General features: G+C 41.1%; 1 protein-coding gene and 1 long non-coding RNA gene across 2 annotated transcripts in view; one reads left to right on the forward strand and one right to left on the reverse strand.

Annotated features, from left to right (window-relative positions):
* Positions 1–18,574, forward strand: part of CDH13 (cadherin 13) — a 1,030,614-nt gene that overhangs the window by 346,853 nt on the left and 665,187 nt on the right. The window lies entirely within an intron of this gene.
* LOC109245733 (uncharacterized) lies at positions 5,390–18,549 on the reverse strand. The gene is made up of 3 exons (XR_002071043.2): positions 18,022–18,549; positions 15,348–15,413; positions 5,390–5,748 (listed from the first exon to the last, which is right to left on the reverse strand). It is a non-coding gene; the product is annotated as an uncharacterized LOC109245733 (long non-coding RNA).

An 18,574-nucleotide genomic window follows, 5' to 3' on the forward strand; every position in this document is an offset into this window, starting at 1 on the left:
GATATTTGTTCCAAAGATCCGAAAGGACAAAGCTTCCTTTCCGGTAGATCGTCATCCGGCACCTACTTTAACCTTTACATGTCTTTCTTTCCTCATTGATGACACGAGGCTAGTGATGCTGCCTTAGAGGGCTCTCATAAGAAGCAGATGGGGAAAAAAAAAACATTCTTTCTCAGTGGTTCTACCCTAGGGGCGACTTTGCCCCCCAGAGGGACCTTGGGCAGTATCTGTGCTAGTTTGGGTTATCGTAACCAGGGATTGCTGCTGACATCTAGTGGATGGAGGTCGGAGGTGCTGTTAAACATCCTACAATGCAAGGACAGCCACCCAGAACAAAGAATTATCCAGCCCCAAATATCAGTAGTATTGTTGAAAAACTCTGGTCTGTGGAGGTTTTGCAGAGCATCTTTCATGTAGTAAGAGCTCAGTGAATGTTAGTCATAATTACATCTTTTCTCATCCATCACCTCTGTACGCACGTCCAGTCCCTATGTGCATTTGCACCCTGCCACTTATGTCTTAAGGACACGACATGATTTGAGGTATGTCTTCTTCATTCTGCACCCATTTATTATTTTCTGTTTCCTTAGTGCTTTTCACTTCCTGCCTCCCTTTCCAAACCTCCACTACCAACCAGATGTTTGACCTCTTTTTTCAAAATCCAGATAATTTCCTTTCTGAATTCTTACTGCTCTGACTCTCTACTTTTAATCTGGTTATGTTGTCATGATCGTCTAGATAGATTAAAAGTCCTTGAGGGAAAAGATGACTTTATATTCATTATTAAAACCCCCTACAGTGCCTACTCTGTGTAAAGCCTGCACAGAGGAGGCAAGCGACTCATGCTCGTCAATGTGAACTACTTTGGCAATTCCATTTTTATACAATTCTTGCAATGATAAAAAAAAATAATAAATTCCTGAGAATGCACTTATAGCCCTGTCTTTGGGTCGCTTAGCACAAGTCGTCTTGCATTGTTTGGAATTCCTATAACCCATTTAAATGAGCTTATTGTCCATGCACATGAGGATTATTCAGTATGTTGAAGCAAATAGTGACCAACACTGACAATGGATACTTTTCCGTCTCTACCTACTCCGCTGGTCCAGTATTCAAGCCATTGTTGCTCACATGAATGTACACCTGCCAGACTGTGGCCAGGGCCTCAGACGTGGAACTGCCGCTTTCATTTTAATTTACGAAAAATAGAAATTGACTGGGAGGTATTTATGCAAATCAGGAAGGTTCTGAGGAATTATCTGGCAGCCATGTTAATGGATGTTCCATTCTTAGAAATGAATCTCACATTTTGCTTCTCCCATCAGAAGGGGCTCTGTGTAGTCATTTATGCCCGCAGATGATTGGATCCGACCAGAAGACACTTGACGCACCTCATGCATGGCAATGAATCCAAATCCTATTTGGTCGGGAGTGTCCCTCGGGCTACAGTGGAGATCACTTTGGACTGGGGAAAGGGCAGTCATGGGAGGGCCTTCCAAGTGGCAGAATTTTCTGCCTTTCCCATATCACTGAATTCCTCAGGAAATGCTGCGCACTTGAGCCACACCTGAAGCGGTACTTCTTCAGGTGAGAAAAGTAAACTTACCTTAAGTTGTTTTAAACACAACGTTTGTGGTAGTTTGTTACGGCAGCCCTAGGAGATGAATACAGTGAACTTAACAGACAAAAATCCCTGCCCTTGTGATGTTTTCATTCCAGCTGGGTGCAGACACCCAAGAAATAAGTAAAATGTATTGTTTTTTTTTTTTATTGTGATCAGTAAGATAGAGCATAATGAAGCAGGACAAGGAGACTGGGATTAAGGGAAGGGGTGTGGTTGTAAATTAAGCCTCATCAGGCAAGACCTTACTAAGAAGGGGGTGTTCAAGTGGGACTTGAAGGAAGAGAGGGAACACGTCACGTAGGGGTATGGAGGAAAAGCCTTGGAGACAGAGGGATATGAAATGTTCCCAGTCCTGGGACTGGAGGTGCCTGGCATATTGAAGGAACTATCAGGAAGCAAGGGTCAAAAGACCAGAACATGTAGAACTTTTTTTTACTTGGGTTTATCCATTTACTCAGCATATCTTTATTGAGCATATACTATGTATATTATTTCATGGCATTCTTACAACAGCCTAGAGAGGTAGGTATAAAATCCCCACTTAACAGATAAAACTCTGATTCTCTGCTTAAGATTACTCAGCTCATATATAGTGGCACTGGAATAGGAATCCAAATTCAATGTCCTTTCTCCAGCACAGGAATGGCTTATATAAACATTTGTTATCTTGTTTAAAATTCACCTGCAAGTGTTTAAACTCATATGACAATCTCAATAAGCTCGCTTGCTTCTGAGGTCAATGCAAATGTGCTTTGAGCTAAGAAGTGCCCTTGGGAGATTAGAGGGGCTCCTACTTTGGCAAAGGTTGGGCTGTGCACAGCTGTCTCCCATTATGTCCTTGGACTCGTGCAGTAGCTTTGTGACTCCAGGTAGCACTGGACTGAAAATTTATCTCTTTAAATGGCTTAAGTGTGTGTGTTTTTCTTAATATCCCAAAAAGCCATATTCATGAAGAGGGACAAAAGGAGAAATGCCGTGTAAGGAGAATAAATAAATGTAAAAATCAGGGTAGTCACACATTATCATTGGTAGCAGCCCCTCAACACAGAAAAGAGAACAGAGAAGACACCTATTCCTAATTCAAGCAGTTGTATCCCAGTTGCAAACCTCTCAGGCTTCATCCGATTTGCCTCCCATATTGCTCACTGTATGTCATGTCCTGGTGTGTTACCAGAAGAAACCAGAGAAATACACTGGTGGAGGAACCAAAACCAAGCTCTACCTTCTGCTCCTGACATTAGAGCACAGAGGGGATTACTAAGCCCCCTGGGCAACTCCTACTCTTCCATTCAAAGGACCCTCTGAATATTTAATGGAAGTAGTTAAAGATATGTGATCAGTGCTTAACTGGCATGCTCCATCTCCTAAATAATTCTGTATAAACAGAAACTTGCATATTTATGATGCCTCTCTGCCACTTCTTTTCTATTTTCATTTGGTTGGTTTGGGGAAAAATTCCAGGTGGATTTGCTTCATGTAAATACTATACTTCTTTATCATATTAATAAGGGAAGAGGTAGGAGAATCAAGACAATTCAGTGAGTTGTGCTGAAGTAGATGCTCAATAAATACTGTCTGAAAAATGATCTATGTAAATGAGGGAGATTCTGGCTTGGCGAGGAAATGTTCATGGGTTCAGGGATGTGGTTTCATAGAACTGAGCCTGGCAATAGAACATGCTCACAGGAGAACTGGACCCCATTCCTGACCCAGTGGATGTTGGCATTCTCCTATAGCCATTCTTGTCCATGGCAGGGAGCTGGATGGGGAAGGACAAAGAGAGAGAGGGACAGGGAAGGCTGAAAAAAAGCTCTGTAGGCTCAAAAGGATGTGTGTTGGAAAGAACTCTGAATTAACAATACATAGTGGCAGCTCAGACCTGGGCATCCAAATTAGTTAGGGGATTGGCTAATAGCTACAATAAAGATGGTCCAAAAGCAGAGGCTGAAACAAAACAGAAATGTACATCTTTCTCATAAACCAGTCAGGTCAGGCAGGGGATCCACAATGGAATCCAGGACCCATGTTTGGAAAAGATCAGGGCTGTGGTTTGCCTTCTGTGATGGTATGTTCAGCACGGTGTAGTAGCTTGGCAACCCCAAGTATCATTGGACTCTTAGGTCATAGGCAGACCTGTTCTGACACCCTCTAGGGTATTATTGTCTTCCCTATGTCCTACACCATATCCAGCCTTCTAGAAGGGGACAAGAAGGAAGAGAAGAGGATGCATCTTTTTCTTTTTTTTTTTTTTAAGGACATTTACTGCAAGCCTTCCTCCCACTTTCCTCCATTCTCCATTGACCAGAGGTGAATCACATGACCACACACAGCTGCAAGGGAGGCAGGGAAGTGCTTTCTAGCCAAGTAGCCATGTGCCCAGGTACAGCCCAGAGTGTGGAAGTAAGATTCCATTACTTCAGGAAGACCTAGCTTTCTGTTGGATTTTGGATGAATTTCTTGCTATATCTTAACTTAAAGACTTAGTCGGGAGAAGAGAGAATTTCTCCACCAAAGCCCATAAATTCCAGGCTCTGCCCCACCCCTGCATTCTTTCTCCTTCTTCAAGTCTCATTTATTTCTAGTCCCCTACCTTCTGTTGCATGTAGACATCGTAAAGTGTCATCCTAGAGTCACTTAGCTGCAAGCAAGGGACCTCTCAGAGCTCATTGTCCCTCCCACACTGATCTAGGCCACTCCCACCAACAACCTTAAGCCTTGAAATGTCCAGTTTCCAGGTAGAGCACTGAGTGCTGTCTTCCTAATGCGAAGGACCAAGACAAAGGAGAATCTCCAGCTAGGTGTGTGTCTACCTTCTTTTCCTCCCAGATGCCCAGGACTTGTCCCCTGGTACACTATGCTTCAGAAGCAATGTTCACTCATCACAGTTCACACTCACATCCTCCCCAGGAGCAGCCTAGTTGATTCTCTGTCTCAGACAGGAGAACTAGGCTCTGCACGCTTTGCTTTGTCTTCATTTTTTTAATTATTCTTTCTTATTTGAGAGGGAGAGAGCACAAGTAGGGGAGAAGGGCAGAGGAAGAGAGAGAGGATCTCAAACAGGCTCCACATTCGGTGTGAAGCCTGAAGTGGACCTTGATCCCACGACCCTGAGATCATGACTTGAGCCAAAATTAAGAGGTGGATGCTTAACTGAACCAACCACTCTCAATCTCTTTAAAATAATTCGTACCAGGACGTTTAAGACAAAAATTATAGAAGGTCATAGGGTATCCTTGTTGATAGTGGTTCAACACAAATAGAAGACATTGAAAGATTTGCTTTAAAATATGACCTCTGCTCTGTTATTCAGAACATCCTGGTCCTGCAATGAGTGTTTTGTTTGTCATTCATTTTTAATGAGTCAAGAGTCCTTAATTTTCAATTTACGGTGTAATTTAAAATCATTTTGAAATGTACTCTGTCTAGGTTCAGCCCTGCATTTAGTGTCCTTGAAGTCAGTAGCTTAAGGTGGCTTGTGTTTTAGGTACACAATGCTGAATTGAAACTCAAATCCTTTCTGGTAATAAATAATAAATAATCCTTTAACTCAAAATTTTATGGTAATTTTCATCTTCTGGATACTCAAGGAGGGTACTTTCAAATCACAACCACATAGTTAACACATACGAAAAAGTCCCAACACAATAGTTAATTACTATGAAGGAGTTTATACTTCTTCATACATACTATATATATAGTATGTATATACATACATACTATACATATAGTATGTATATACATACATACTATACACCATGTTAGGTGTCTGTTTTTAGACCCAAGTGAAAATATGATCTTCTATTAATGCAGAGAAAGGAAAAATGTGATCTGAGATGTTTTCCCAGTTGCATAAGAAAACACAATTTAGACCCTATCTCATAAATGGTTTTGATGGACACAACTTAGTTTCTCTACGGCAGCTCCTTTGTGAAAAATGCTGAAACCTGCCTTTCTGGGGCACATCAAAGGCTTAGCCTGAGAGAGAAGAGGTGGCTGGGGAAGGCTGGCCCACTGCTTGACTGCTTGGTACACCATTCTCTGTGCTGCCATTCACTCAGTCTTTGTTGACAGCCCAGGTCCGAACAAGGATTATTCACTTTTGTAATCACTGGTGTGCTGGTGACCTGTGTAAACAAGAAAATAAGTGAAGTGAGCCATAACTCCAACAGAGTGTGAGGGGAATGAGGAGCCGTTATTGATGTTTAAAATCTAGATCTTTTCAAAATGGCGGCAATTTTATATTCAAAAACTGGTTTCATCCCAATGCAATATTTGACCGAGTTAGAGTAGAATAACTCCAGTTTCTGAAATTCACTCAAATAGGAATGATCTGATTTTCCATTAAAATGGTGCATCTAGGGCCACCTGGGTGGCCCAGTCAGTTGAGTGTCCAATTCCTGATTTTGGCTAAGGTCATGATCTCAGGGTCATGGGATTCAGCCCCATGTTGGCCTCCACGCTGGGCCTGCTTGAGATTCTCTCTCTCTCTCCCTCTGCTTCTCTCTCTCTCTCTCTCTAAAATAAATAAATAAAATTTAAAAAAATACATAAAATGTTGCCTCTATTCCATATTCTCCAGAACACCTAGATTCAAGTGACTCACACTCCTATGATAGCTGTAGCCATATTTACTGACTTTTTACTCTGCTGAACACCATGGCAAGGGATCTATGAACACTCATTTATTCTTCAATCTGGTCCCATGAGTTTTGTGTATCAGTATGCAATCTATTTCACAGATGAGGAAACTACAGTTCAGAATGCAGGTTATCTTGTCCTTGGTTTTATAACTTGTTACGTTTTGAGCTGTGGGTCTCAAGTTCTCACTCTAAATGCTATCGTTGCCTTGAGAAACTTTCCCTAAGGGCTAAAACACAAAAAAAACTTGAGAGGAAATGTCTTGAAATTATTATGCATTTAAGGTTTTTTCTTCTTCTTTTTCTTTTCTTATATTTATGTACATGGCCAAAAAACAACTACAAAGATCACATTGTATTTGTCCTTTTCTCCAGTTGGTTATCTACCTACTGACTTTGCTAATTTCCCTCATCATTAATTGCTTGGTAGATGACAATAGCTAAGTAAAGGAATGAAAATGATGAAATCCAATTCATTCATTGATTCATTGGTTGATTCACTGTGTATTGATTTATCATGTGCCAGGCACTTTTCCAGGCTATTGAGCTACCCTGAACTTGCCCTCTTGAGAAAGATGAAAACAATAAGTTGTGTAAATATACTGTAGAATACATTTTGATAATGGGAAGTGCCAAAGACAAAAAAAGAACCAGAGAAATGTCAGGGTAGGGAAATATTGAAATGTTAGATGGGAGGCCATCTAACAAAGGTAACACTTGAGTAGGTATTGAGAGGAAGTTAGGAAATAGGGGAGAGCCTTAAGTGTGTAGGGAAAGACCATTGCAGCAGAGGGCATAGCACATGTAAAGGTCCTGAGGCAGGAGCATGCCTGGGAGTTTGAGAAAGAGCCAGGAGGCCAGTGAGTCTAGAGTGAGTAAGTGAAGGCAGAGGAGAAGGACACAATGCATAATATGAACTAGTTACGTAGGTTGTCGTTGCTTAGGGTAAGAACTTGGCTTTGACTCCAAATGAGATGCTTTTGAGTAAAGGGGTTACAGAAACATGAAATGGGCTTTTCTTGGCTGTATTGAGGCTATTTGGGGTGGGTATGGTTGGGGAGGAAACTGGGGGCACCAGTGTGGAAGCTATTGGAGTATTCCAGGCAGAAGACTATGGTGGTCCAGGCCAGGATGAGGTCTTCCTCCTTCCTTTCAGTTTCATAAATTGGTGCTTCAAGTCTACCACATCGAAGAGGATGAGTGATCAAATGACATATAACTGGCCCTTTATATGTGATCATCCGTTGTATTGCATTTTCTGAGGAAACACATCTCCTTTGGGAGACTGTGTTCCAGAAAAACAGCCCTCTTGATTTAAGCAGAGTGCATCAGTAAGAGTTGGTGTTTTTTTTTTTATTTGATTAGATTATGGTGTTTATTTTTTTTTTAATTTTTTTAACGTTTATTCATTTTTTGAGAGACAGAGACAGAGCGTGAGTGGGGGAGGAACAGAGAGAGAGGGAGACACAGAATCCAAAGCAGGCTCCAGGCTCTGAACTGAGAGCACAGAGCCCGACGCGGGGCTCGAACTCACAAACTGTGAGATCATGACCTGAGCCTAAGTCGGGAGTTCAACCGACTGAGCCACCCAGTCGCCCATAGATTATGATGTTCATTAAATGAGAAGTGTGGTGGTTGAGTCCATTATTTAAACAAACTTACACACGCAACTATTTTAGGGGCCCTCCTATCTTACAGATGCTTCACGTCCGCTCTTTCTTTCTTTCTTTCTTTCTTTCTTTCTTTCTCTCTCAAGACAACCCTAGGCAACAGGCATAATTATTCCCATTTTGCAGATCAGGAAATCAAGTGTTGGAGATTCTGTGTAAAATCTCATACAGCTGGGCGGAAAGACTCTTCACATCTGTACACTCTGGCTCCAAAGCTCCCTGTATATGTAATAGATATTCTTTCTTTTAAAAAGATTAGTTTCAAATAGTGCTTACTTGATACTGGATAATGTTTTTAATTGAATTATTGATTCAGTAGCTGTCCAATCATCTGGAAGATTATTTGCGCTGGGAGCTGTCATTCTTGAACGTGAACCGGAATCTGCTGGAGGGCATGTTCAAACACAGATGGCAGGGCTCTGCCCCCAGAGTCTCTCATTTACCTGGCCTCAGGTGGGGCCCATGAGTCTGCATTTCCAACAAGCCTCTACGTGATGCTGATGCTGCTAGTTTGTGGGGCCACACTTTGCCAATCCTATCCTTTTCTCCATAAACACATTGAAGATCAGAGAGGTTACCTATTTTCAACATCAGTAAAAACCCTTCCCACTTGAATTAACTATGACCAGAAACTTGAACTACAGAGAAACAAAGCTAACTCTCATAAATGAAAATTGAGGGTTTGTTGCTTCTTTGCTTGTTTTCAGTCAAAAGTAGAAACCATACAGCCATCTTTGTTCTCACATTTTCTCCTAATTTATTATCTCCTTTTGCAAATTTGATCAAGAGGAACCCTGCCCCATCTCACACACGTTTCATTTCCCCTGCCTATTTTCTTTCCTCCTTCCCACTTTGAAATTTCTGTTGTGCTTTGTAGTTGCTCAGAAGACTTTCAAAAACATCATCTTGTGGACAGATCTGCTACAAACAGGGTTGATGAAGGCTCTAGTGATAGCTACCCAGACTCCCACTGAATCAGAGTTAATTTTTTTTTTTTATGGAATTAGAGATGATTTGTGAATCTTGGACTAGAAACCTCCTTTGGCAGAATCCGTCAGAATCCATTTTTGATGTCTGGCACTAGTAGCAAACTTCTTTGCAGTCAGTTGTGGGAACCAGCTGTTTGGTTCTCCTTGTCCTTTGACGCGGAGCTCAAATGTCATTTCTTCCGTGAAGCCTTCCATGGCTCAGGCTCAAACCAGACTACTTGTTCTACTTTTCTTCCTGGAGAACTCCGTTCACACTTCTGTGTTCCCCAGTGTGCAACCCACCACCTAATTTCAAATGCCTGACTCACTGACCAGACTTGCTATCAATAAGGACAGAGGCTGACTGTCCATCTGTTTTATGCATATGGAACCCATCACAATTCTTGAGACTCCATTTGCTGAGCAGATGAGGAACAGCAGAGCAAAGTAGCGAGAGGCATGAGCTTTGAGGTCAGGCAGACTTGTTTGGAGACCAAATTCTTCTATACCTGTCATAAAGGTATAACTTCACAGGTATGAAGCTTCCCTGTAGGGGGCGCCTGAGTGGCTCACTGGGTTGAGCTTCTGACTTCCGCTCAGGTCATGCATAATCTGCTGTTCATGAGTTCAAGCCCCACGTGGGGCTCGCTGCTGTCAGCGTGGAGCCCATTTCAGTCCCCTGTCCCCTCTCTGCCCCTCCCCCTCTCTCACTCTCTCTCTCTCTCAAAAATAAACATTAAAAAATCATAAAGCTTCCCTGTTGGCTCGGTTTCTTCATCTGTAAAATGGGGAAACAGCACCAGTATCACTCAGAGTTGTGAAAAATTAATATTATTTTTGTTTAAGCCATGCAACATCTCAACAACACCGCTTGACTTGTGGAAAGAGCTGAATAAATATTAAATGTCAATCTGATGTTCACAGGCACTCTTTAACCCCTATAGGGTTAGTTAAACTGAAATTGAGCCCTAACTTCATAGCCGCATAAGTTGTGGAGATCCAAAGCCCTTTCCTTAATTTATATCAATTTCTAGGAGTTCACATCCTTATGACCTTTCTTGCCTCTGGGTCCCCTGCCTTTATGTTTTCTGCTTTTTTATGTATACAGTGGAGACATGACCCCTATGCCAGATTGCAGACACACACACACACATACACACACACACCTGCACACTTGTGAACAAGGCAGAGTTTACTGAGGGTTTAAGGTTGCAAGGCTACCTTCATGATCTTTCACTGTCTCTCTGGCTTCCCCCTTTCTTCTCTCCCTTCCACCCCCAAATCTGCTCCTCACACCTTCCTGTCTGAATTATTCTTCTCCCAGTTCATCTTTCATTATGCAGAGCCCTTAGGAACCACTGTATTTTACCTTCCTGAACTTCCACACTCAAACTCAACAAGAGGCTCCATAGAGCCAGGGGTCTCGTGCCTACCAGGGCCCACCTTCCTCAGAGGGTCTGTGGCTGAGCACTGCACCTGTTCTATCATTCCAGCTGTTACTACTATTTTCAAATTTCTCACTATGAGGGATTCCCTTCCTTCCTTCCTTCCTTCCTTGCTTCCTTCCTTCCTTCCTTCCTTCCTTCCTTCCTTCCTTCCTTCTTCCTTCCTTCCCTCCCTCCCTCCTTGCTTCCTTCCTTCCTTCCTTCTTCCTTCCTTCCTCTCTTCCTTTTTTTCCTAGTATTGCTGAGTTAATATCACCAGGTGTCATTTTCATGCCCATCCGAGTCCAAAACTGGGTCCTTCTTCCCAGGACTCTGATGATGAAGGAAGAATTCATATCCATGATACCCAGGCTTAAAAGGCACTAAGTAAGAACCCAGGAAACCACCTAGTGCAAACTTATAAAACTACAGAGGGAATATGTGTTATAGTTTAAATGTGGGACTTTCCTGAGTTCAGTGGATTTTTAGGTACATAAAACACACAGTAATGATCCTTTTCCAGTTCCAATACAGCATCTGACTTTATGGAGATGTTAAACCAGTTTGAGGGTTTTTGGTTTCTATCTTTCTTCCTTTTGCCCCTTTGCTCAAAGAAATGGTGCTTTTTTTTTTTTTTTTAAAGAAATGGTGCTTTGCTCTTTGCTAACAAGCTGGATCCTTGTGAGAAAAATAAGATAAAATAAAATAACTATTTCCCTATCACCTTTGGGCTGGATAATTCCTATTTCATTTTCTGGGAAGCTAAATTTTCAAGGGACTTCACCGAGAGAGTGCAGAAAAGCAGACATCGTAGTCATTTAGGGGAAAGTGATGACAGACTCTCTACAAGAAAAGAAACAAAAATTAATGACAAATCGCATTAAAAGATGACAGATTATTTTCATTGTGGGAAACAGACCTTGAAGACAAACAGTTTTATGTGTGAATTTGATCAAAAGCATGATTCTCAGCTAATTTCTTGGTTGTAAATTAAATTATTGCTTTAGAGACATAAAAATATAGATGTACACAATTTCCTTCTGCTCTTCTGGATATATTCATCTTTTCCATGAACACTTGTCCATATATTTAATGACTGCAGATAATGGATTTTAAAAGTGTATTTAAAAAGTTAATCCTCTTGAGGACCTATCTTGAATGGAAAATATCTCCCAGCAGATTTTATTTTGGAAAATTAAAGGCAATACTCAGGCATTGAGATAACATTTAGGTAAGTGTATGTGAGTCATTTTCCCCACTCTGCTGATAGTCTTTGTGGCTAATCATGAAACTGACTGCAAAGTACATTGTAGTTGAGTCTACTTGTCCTAGCACCCAGGTGGCTGAGAGCAGATACCTTGAAGAGTGTGTGTGTGTGGGGGGGGGGGGGGGGCAGGGTAGGGATGTGACCTTGGCCTATAGCACAGATCAGCGAACTTCTTCTGCCAAGATCCAGATAATAAATATTTTAGGCTTTGTGAACCGGACGGTCTATTTTACAACTATTTGATCCTGCAGTTGTAGAGCAAAAACAGCCACAGACAACATGTAAATAAAGAGTGTGGCTGTGTTCCAATAAAACTCTGTTGACAAAAGCAGATTGTGAGCTGCAGGCTGTCAACTCCTGACTCCTGGCTTAGAGGGATATTTGGTCACACGTTGGCCCACAAGCTTCTTGTTTCTCATTTTCACAATCTCTGTGTATGTCCCAAACGCTGGTCCACAAAGCGGGGATTAAAACCTCAGGAAGAACCCTGACACTCCCTGCTGTCCATCAGCACAGGACAGGAGCAGAAAAACAGAAAGGGCATTAAGAACAACGGTTCTCCTTTCAAAGTTGGGTGCCACTGTTTTATCTGGTGTCAGAACCGTTTGACAGATCACAACACACAGATTGAGGCATTTACAAAATAGGTACTAAGTGCCTACTGTTTGGCTCTGCGCTAGTACTGAAATACATGGGTTACTGCGCTGATCAAGTCCCTGCAGGTGTGAGGCTTTTTTCTGCTAAGGGAGAGGCACAGCCTGAGAGGGAAGGGAGCCCAGACAGAGAGGGAGGCGTTGAAGTGAGTCTCCTCTCTGAAAGTGGGACTCTGGTAAGGAGCTGCGTACTGGCAGAGAAACATTGGCCTCTTGCATGTGAGCAGGTGTAATAAAACACAGATGCCTGGTGTCAGCTGAACAACAGAGAGAACATGGCTTAAGACACAGTTCCCTCCTTTAAGAAGCTTCGAGTCTGGCAAGGGAAAAAAAGCAAGCAACAATTTGAATGACAACTTGACAGTCTGAATTCCTAAATACTCTGGCAGACCCCGAAATTCACAGAAAAGGAAGTAAAGCCAGTTCTATGAGCCAATGCCTAGTAACCTCACAATTCTTCATTAATACACATACTAACAACACACCTTTCTTCCAACTATCAAACTGGCAAAAAAATACAAAGACTGTGTTTTCCACTGTTAGCGTGAGGAAAGAGAACTCTAATGCACTTTGGATTAGAGTCCAAATCAATAAAGCCTTTCTGGGTGGACCATTTGTCAGTGTCTAAGTAAATTTTAAATGGGTATTTCTTTTGAATCAGCAGTTTCCAAGATGAGTCTCAACTGGAGAAAAATACTTGCACATATGCGCAAAAAGGCAGGTGTAAAGTGTTTACTACTACATAGTTAATAATTTTGAAACAGGAAAAACTGAGCGTCCAGCCACAGGGAACTGTTTTAATAATAGCACATCCATACTAAGAGCTGTTATGCAGTCATGGAGAAGAATCAAGTAGATCTATATGAATTTACATAAAATGTATTAGAAAAAATGTGTGTAATAGAAGAACAAGATTACTTATGGGATGTGTGTGGGTATAGTTTGTAAATCTGGTAGAATATATGTCAAATTGTGTGGTGGTTAATGGGACAAATGAGAGGCGACGAATGGTAAGTGGGTGTGTTTTCCACTTCACGCAAATAAATTTTTTAATTTTTTTGTATTTAAAAATAACCATTAATACAATGTGAATTATAAGACGGTTGCACAGTAAAAAAAATGCCCACTGTGGCAAGCTCACCCTTAATTCTAGAAGGGACTACACTTCAGTTATCAAATCTACACCCTTGGAGTTCCTTGTTTACTTTGAACACTGTATTTCTTTGAGAGGGGAGGGGGAGTCATTTCTTTCTTCCTGCTATTTTCCCAGGATATGTAAAGTCCTATTCCTAGTGATAATGTCTGAAAATGAACATAATCCAAAGGTCCTCACTTTGCAATGTTTGCAGTAAGATTTCGGCATCTTAGCATTTAAGTGTTTTCAGATTACATCCATTTAAACATCTGTGATTCATTATCGTAAATATCACAGTTGTGTGGGACCATATGTTTCGGCTTGCAGCATATATATATAAAGAAAAAGCACTGGCAATAAATTTCAGGAACCTTAGACTTGCCGTGGGTATGTGCAAAAAGAACATTTTCAGACACGTGGGGCCTTCTATAATCACAGCAATATACTTGAGATCCCATATAAGAATCCTTCAATTGCAAAAGTTGCCAGTTTTGATAGAAAGCTATGATTTACATTTGGCTCATGCTCGTCCCATGATAATTCAGGTAGGGTGGGAAGCGGAACAAAGGCCTTTAGACGCAGTGGCTTTGACTTCCTTAGGAAATGAACATGGGCTATTGTTGAGTGAAGAAATCACAAGAAAATGGGACACCTTTAACAAGTGATGAGACGCTCTTGGCAGGCATCCTCCTCCATTCCCACGAGGCTGAAGCTAGAGACGATGCCATATGGCATAAGGGATGCAATGAAAATCTCTTGGCAACTGGAGGATGAATAGACATGACCTACAGGGATGATCATTTTCTTGCTTACATCAGAAAGCCATATATGCATACAAGAATTAATTGTTCTTCATGTATTGTAAGCCAGATCATCTTATTTTAATTTCCTGATAAGGTTTTGTCAACTAGACAGAACCAATTTGTTATCACAGCTGGCGAGTGTCTCACCCACCACAATTAGGGAAGAAGCTGAATGAATTAATTGGTTGCAACCAAAGAGTCGGCTAATATTTCTGATTGCCAGCTCTTGCCAGGATTAGCACTGAGCAGAGCCAAAAGGATAACCTGTAAGAGGCTTATGCCCTGAAAGTACTCCCAGGTTACCAAAAGATAGGTCAGGAGAAAATTATGAAGGTGTAGAAAGTGGTGTTCCACGCTCTATGGAAGTTTGATTGGCATAGCTGCTGGTTATTATCAAGCCACCGACCTTGTCAATATTGAGCCTGTTCTTTAGGAGGGATTGTTGCCTCAGATAGTGTACTTGGGCTCCCAAGCAATACTCTATCTTCAGGAAATGTTCCTAAACCCTCTCTGGAATGTAGGTGGCATAAGGCCATCTCTGTGCAGAAGCATTCTTGGTATCCACAGGGAATGAAGCATGGGTTGTTCAAAATGCCTCAGGATGTTTTACAGAGAAGATACTCATCCACACACTGTCTACAGATTCTTTATGAGTTTTATGAAAATCAAACCATACTTAAGATCATGGATCAAAATGCCATGCTCCTTTTGTCCTCCACCCCCATGATGTTTTGTATGCTGTGATCTGGGAATCTGTGATGGCTTTGTAGTGCAATAGCAGGATGTTGGTCTTCAGAAAGTCCAGATCTCAATAGTTCTTCGATAAAAGTTTTAGATAGATCACTGATAGCAAATTCCACAGTAAGCTTTTCTCCCAGCCTTTAAAAGCTCTTGAATACTTCTAGATATTCTGGGGCTGCATAATGATCTGGCGGGGCCTCATTCATGCATTTTCCTCGCCCTTCTTCAGATTGTAAGTGTTTCCTAAATTTTGACCTACAGAAACTTCTAGCTTCTGCTGGATGGGTTTTTCCCTGATGGATCTAATCGCTTACTTCAAGATTGCACTCAACTCTGTCTTTGATACCTCTTTCAGCTCTAGACAGACTGTCCAACTTCTGTTAAGCCATATGCTCCTAGGCTGTAGAATAACTTCTAACACTTACTTTGGGTTCCCCCAGTCCTGGAACAATCCACCCGCTGTATCTTCTCCCAGAACCTGGGACAGGACTCTACAATAGATGTAAAAAAGCCAAGCTCAAGCCCTGCTACTTACAGATGTGTGACCTAAAGAAGTTTGCTTTGGGGTCCCTGGGTGGCTCCATCAGTTAAGCGTCTGACTTTGGCTCAGGCCATGATCCTGTGGTTTGTGAGTTTGAGCCCCTTGTCGGGCTCTGTGCTGACAGTGCAGAGCCTGCTTCAGATTCTCTGTCCCCCTCTCTCTCTCTGCCCCTCCCCTGCTCATTCTCTCTCTCTCTCTCTCTCTCTCTCTCTCTCTCTCTCACGCATGTGCTATCTCAAAAATAAACATTTAGAAAAGAAGAAATTAGCTTAATCTCTCTGGGCTTCAATTTCCTCATCTCTATGGTATTATCATCAAAGGACTGTTGAAAAGATGAAAGAAATATTTGTCAATGGTTAGTGCACTGCCTGACATTTAGAAAATGTTCTGCAAGGAACTATATATAGAAGATAGCTGTATATCTATCTATTTACAGAAGTATATGTAACTATATACAGAAGTATATCTGTATATAGGTATATATCTAACCATATGTAGAAGACATCTTCTATAGAAGATAGATGTCAAACCTAAAATTTCAGCACCATTATGGTTTTGTAGGGTGCCTTGAAGATATAGGGAAATGCTTCAGGTGATTATTAATGCCTGTTCATATGAGCTAGCACTCATTTAACTTGGATACTGTTTGCATTTATGTTCACTGAACTAGTTTAGAACTGGAGTGAATGTTGTCTTGCTAGAATCCTCAGCGAGTCTGACGTTATTACAGATTTTTGATACCCAGCCAATTTGCCCATTTTCTTGGATCAAGTAGGTTGGGAAACTAACCCCGTACAGATTGGTTTGTTGATTTTATATAAAGAGAGACAAACCAAGAAACAGTTATAGACAACTGTCTCCTAATTATAGACAACAAACTGATGGTTACCAGAATGGAGATGGGTAGGGGAATGGGTTAAATAGGTGATGGGGATGAAGGGGTACACTTGTTGTGATGAGCACTGGCCATTGTATGGAAGTGTTGAATCACTACATTGTACCCTTGAAACAAATACTATATTGTGTGTTAATTAACTGGAATTTAAATAAAAACTTAAAAAAACAAACTTAACATTTACTTCTCCCAAAACCCACCTTCCTCTTCCCCATTTGAACATTTAGAGATATTGTTTACTGAGCACTGCTTCAGATGATAGATTATAAGGTCTTTAGGAGATGGGACTGTGTCTTCTCTATTAATGGTAGCACCTTATACATTTATTTTACTATTTGTAAATCAGAATCTGATTCAATACACATTCCCTGAAGACTCATTTTGCAGGACTTTTGTTTGTTTGCTCATCTTGAACATTTTTATTTATTTCCAAATGTTGGATTACCACTGCTACACTCCTACCTGCTTTCATCTCCAAGTCCCCCTAATCCCTTCTGAAACCTTCCGTGGTAGTGTAGTAAAAGACCAGTTGATCATTCCACCTAGAGTTCTAGGAAAGAGGTTGGGTCAAAGCTAAAGGCCCTTTAGATCCACGATGCTGTCTTGGTAAATTGATGGTGTGACGTCAAGGTTATAATTAGATCTTCAAACTCTCATAGTCAATTAAAATATGTGCCTATGTTGATTTGTATACTTTCACTATTTGGGTTATGTATTAGTATAAATATTTACCTGAAAAGCTATAATTCATCGCTTCAAATGTTTCTAATGTGTTGCTGCATTCTTAAACACAATTTTATTATGGCTTAAGGCCAAAGCATTGTTTAGAAGAACATATCCAATTTTATAATAAAACATAGGGAAAATATACAGGAATTTGCTTTCTAAGCAATTTTTAGAGAACACATCTCCTTCATAAAGTGAGAAATACTCGTTGATAATCCCTCATCTTGGATGCTTTCTGATAATGATGAGCATGCTCATTAGTTGACTTTCTCTTGCTGCTGGGAATAAGTTATTATGTTTACCTATGATTTGTTTGCTTGTAATTTCTACCCTGTGGTGCTTGTTTGGCCTTTTGACACAATGAAGAAATGGAATGTTCATCCTTCAACAGGGCAACCCTCCAGATCTTCTAGACACTGAATATCATGAAGGCAGATAATCTAGCATAAAGATAATATTCATCTTTATGTTAGCATTTATCCCTTACTGCCTACTATCCTGAGCACTGTAAGTGGAAAAAATATATTTTTAATGGGTTGCTAGATGAAAATGTTGAGAGTTAGAATAATAGAATCTCCCAATTGTAAGAGACATCATCCAACACCAGAATCTCTTCCACACCATTCCTGCTGAATAGCCATTTAGGCTCTACTTGAAAGAATCTAGAAATAAGCAAATTATTTCATCCAGAAATACTGGTCCTTCCAAATGGTAATCTGAATTTCTTCAGGCTTTTCTAGTATTTGAACAATAAGGAGTTCATGCAAATAACAATATTTGCACTATACATTCTTATAGCCTCCACCTGCACAATTGTAACACCTCACCTTACCTCCTCCCCTGGCCATCATTGAGATGATTTCTGAAAGACCTCACCCAAACTCATAAATTATTCTCCCAGGACCCCTCCTTCTGGCCTCTTTGTTGCTTAACGTACCTGAAAAGCTCTTGAAGGAAGAGTGTCCTCACGGCTCTTTGTGAGAAGGCTGCTTCTCAAAGTCCATCTCTTGGATCGTCAAAGCCATGAACCCCCAAGATGCCAGGAGACCCAAATGTACTATAGCCTCCATTGTACGAGAGCAAAGTGAAGGTGTACTCCATTCAGAGATGGGGCCAAGCCACCATTCACCATCGCTGTTTGTAGGGAACCAGGCTAACAGAGCTTGAAATTACCTAAATTGCCTGTGGTTTGTGCATCTTTAAGCTTGTATATATAGCTTATGCCTTTCTTGAACTACAAACCCATGGGGCTAGACTAGGAAGCCAATTTTGAGTTCTGTCTATTCCTTCTGTTTCTGCCTGTCTCTAAGTGCCCACATAGAAGTTGTCCTCCTTACAGGTCCCTTCCTTGTTATGTAGATCTGCCCACGCAGTTGACAGGTACTTGGGAAATCACGGGTCTGATTGCATCAGACATGATCAGGATCTGAATCATGATTTAGGCTCAGACAAGACACTCTGCCACATGTCCCCAGACAACTCCAACTGCA

Source organism: Panthera pardus, unplaced genomic scaffold, assembly GCF_024362965.1.
Source record: "Panthera pardus isolate Hobbes unplaced genomic scaffold, ASM2436296v1 HiC_scaffold_19, whole genome shotgun sequence".
NCBI classification, from domain to species: Eukaryota; Metazoa; Chordata; class Mammalia; order Carnivora; family Felidae; genus Panthera; species Panthera pardus.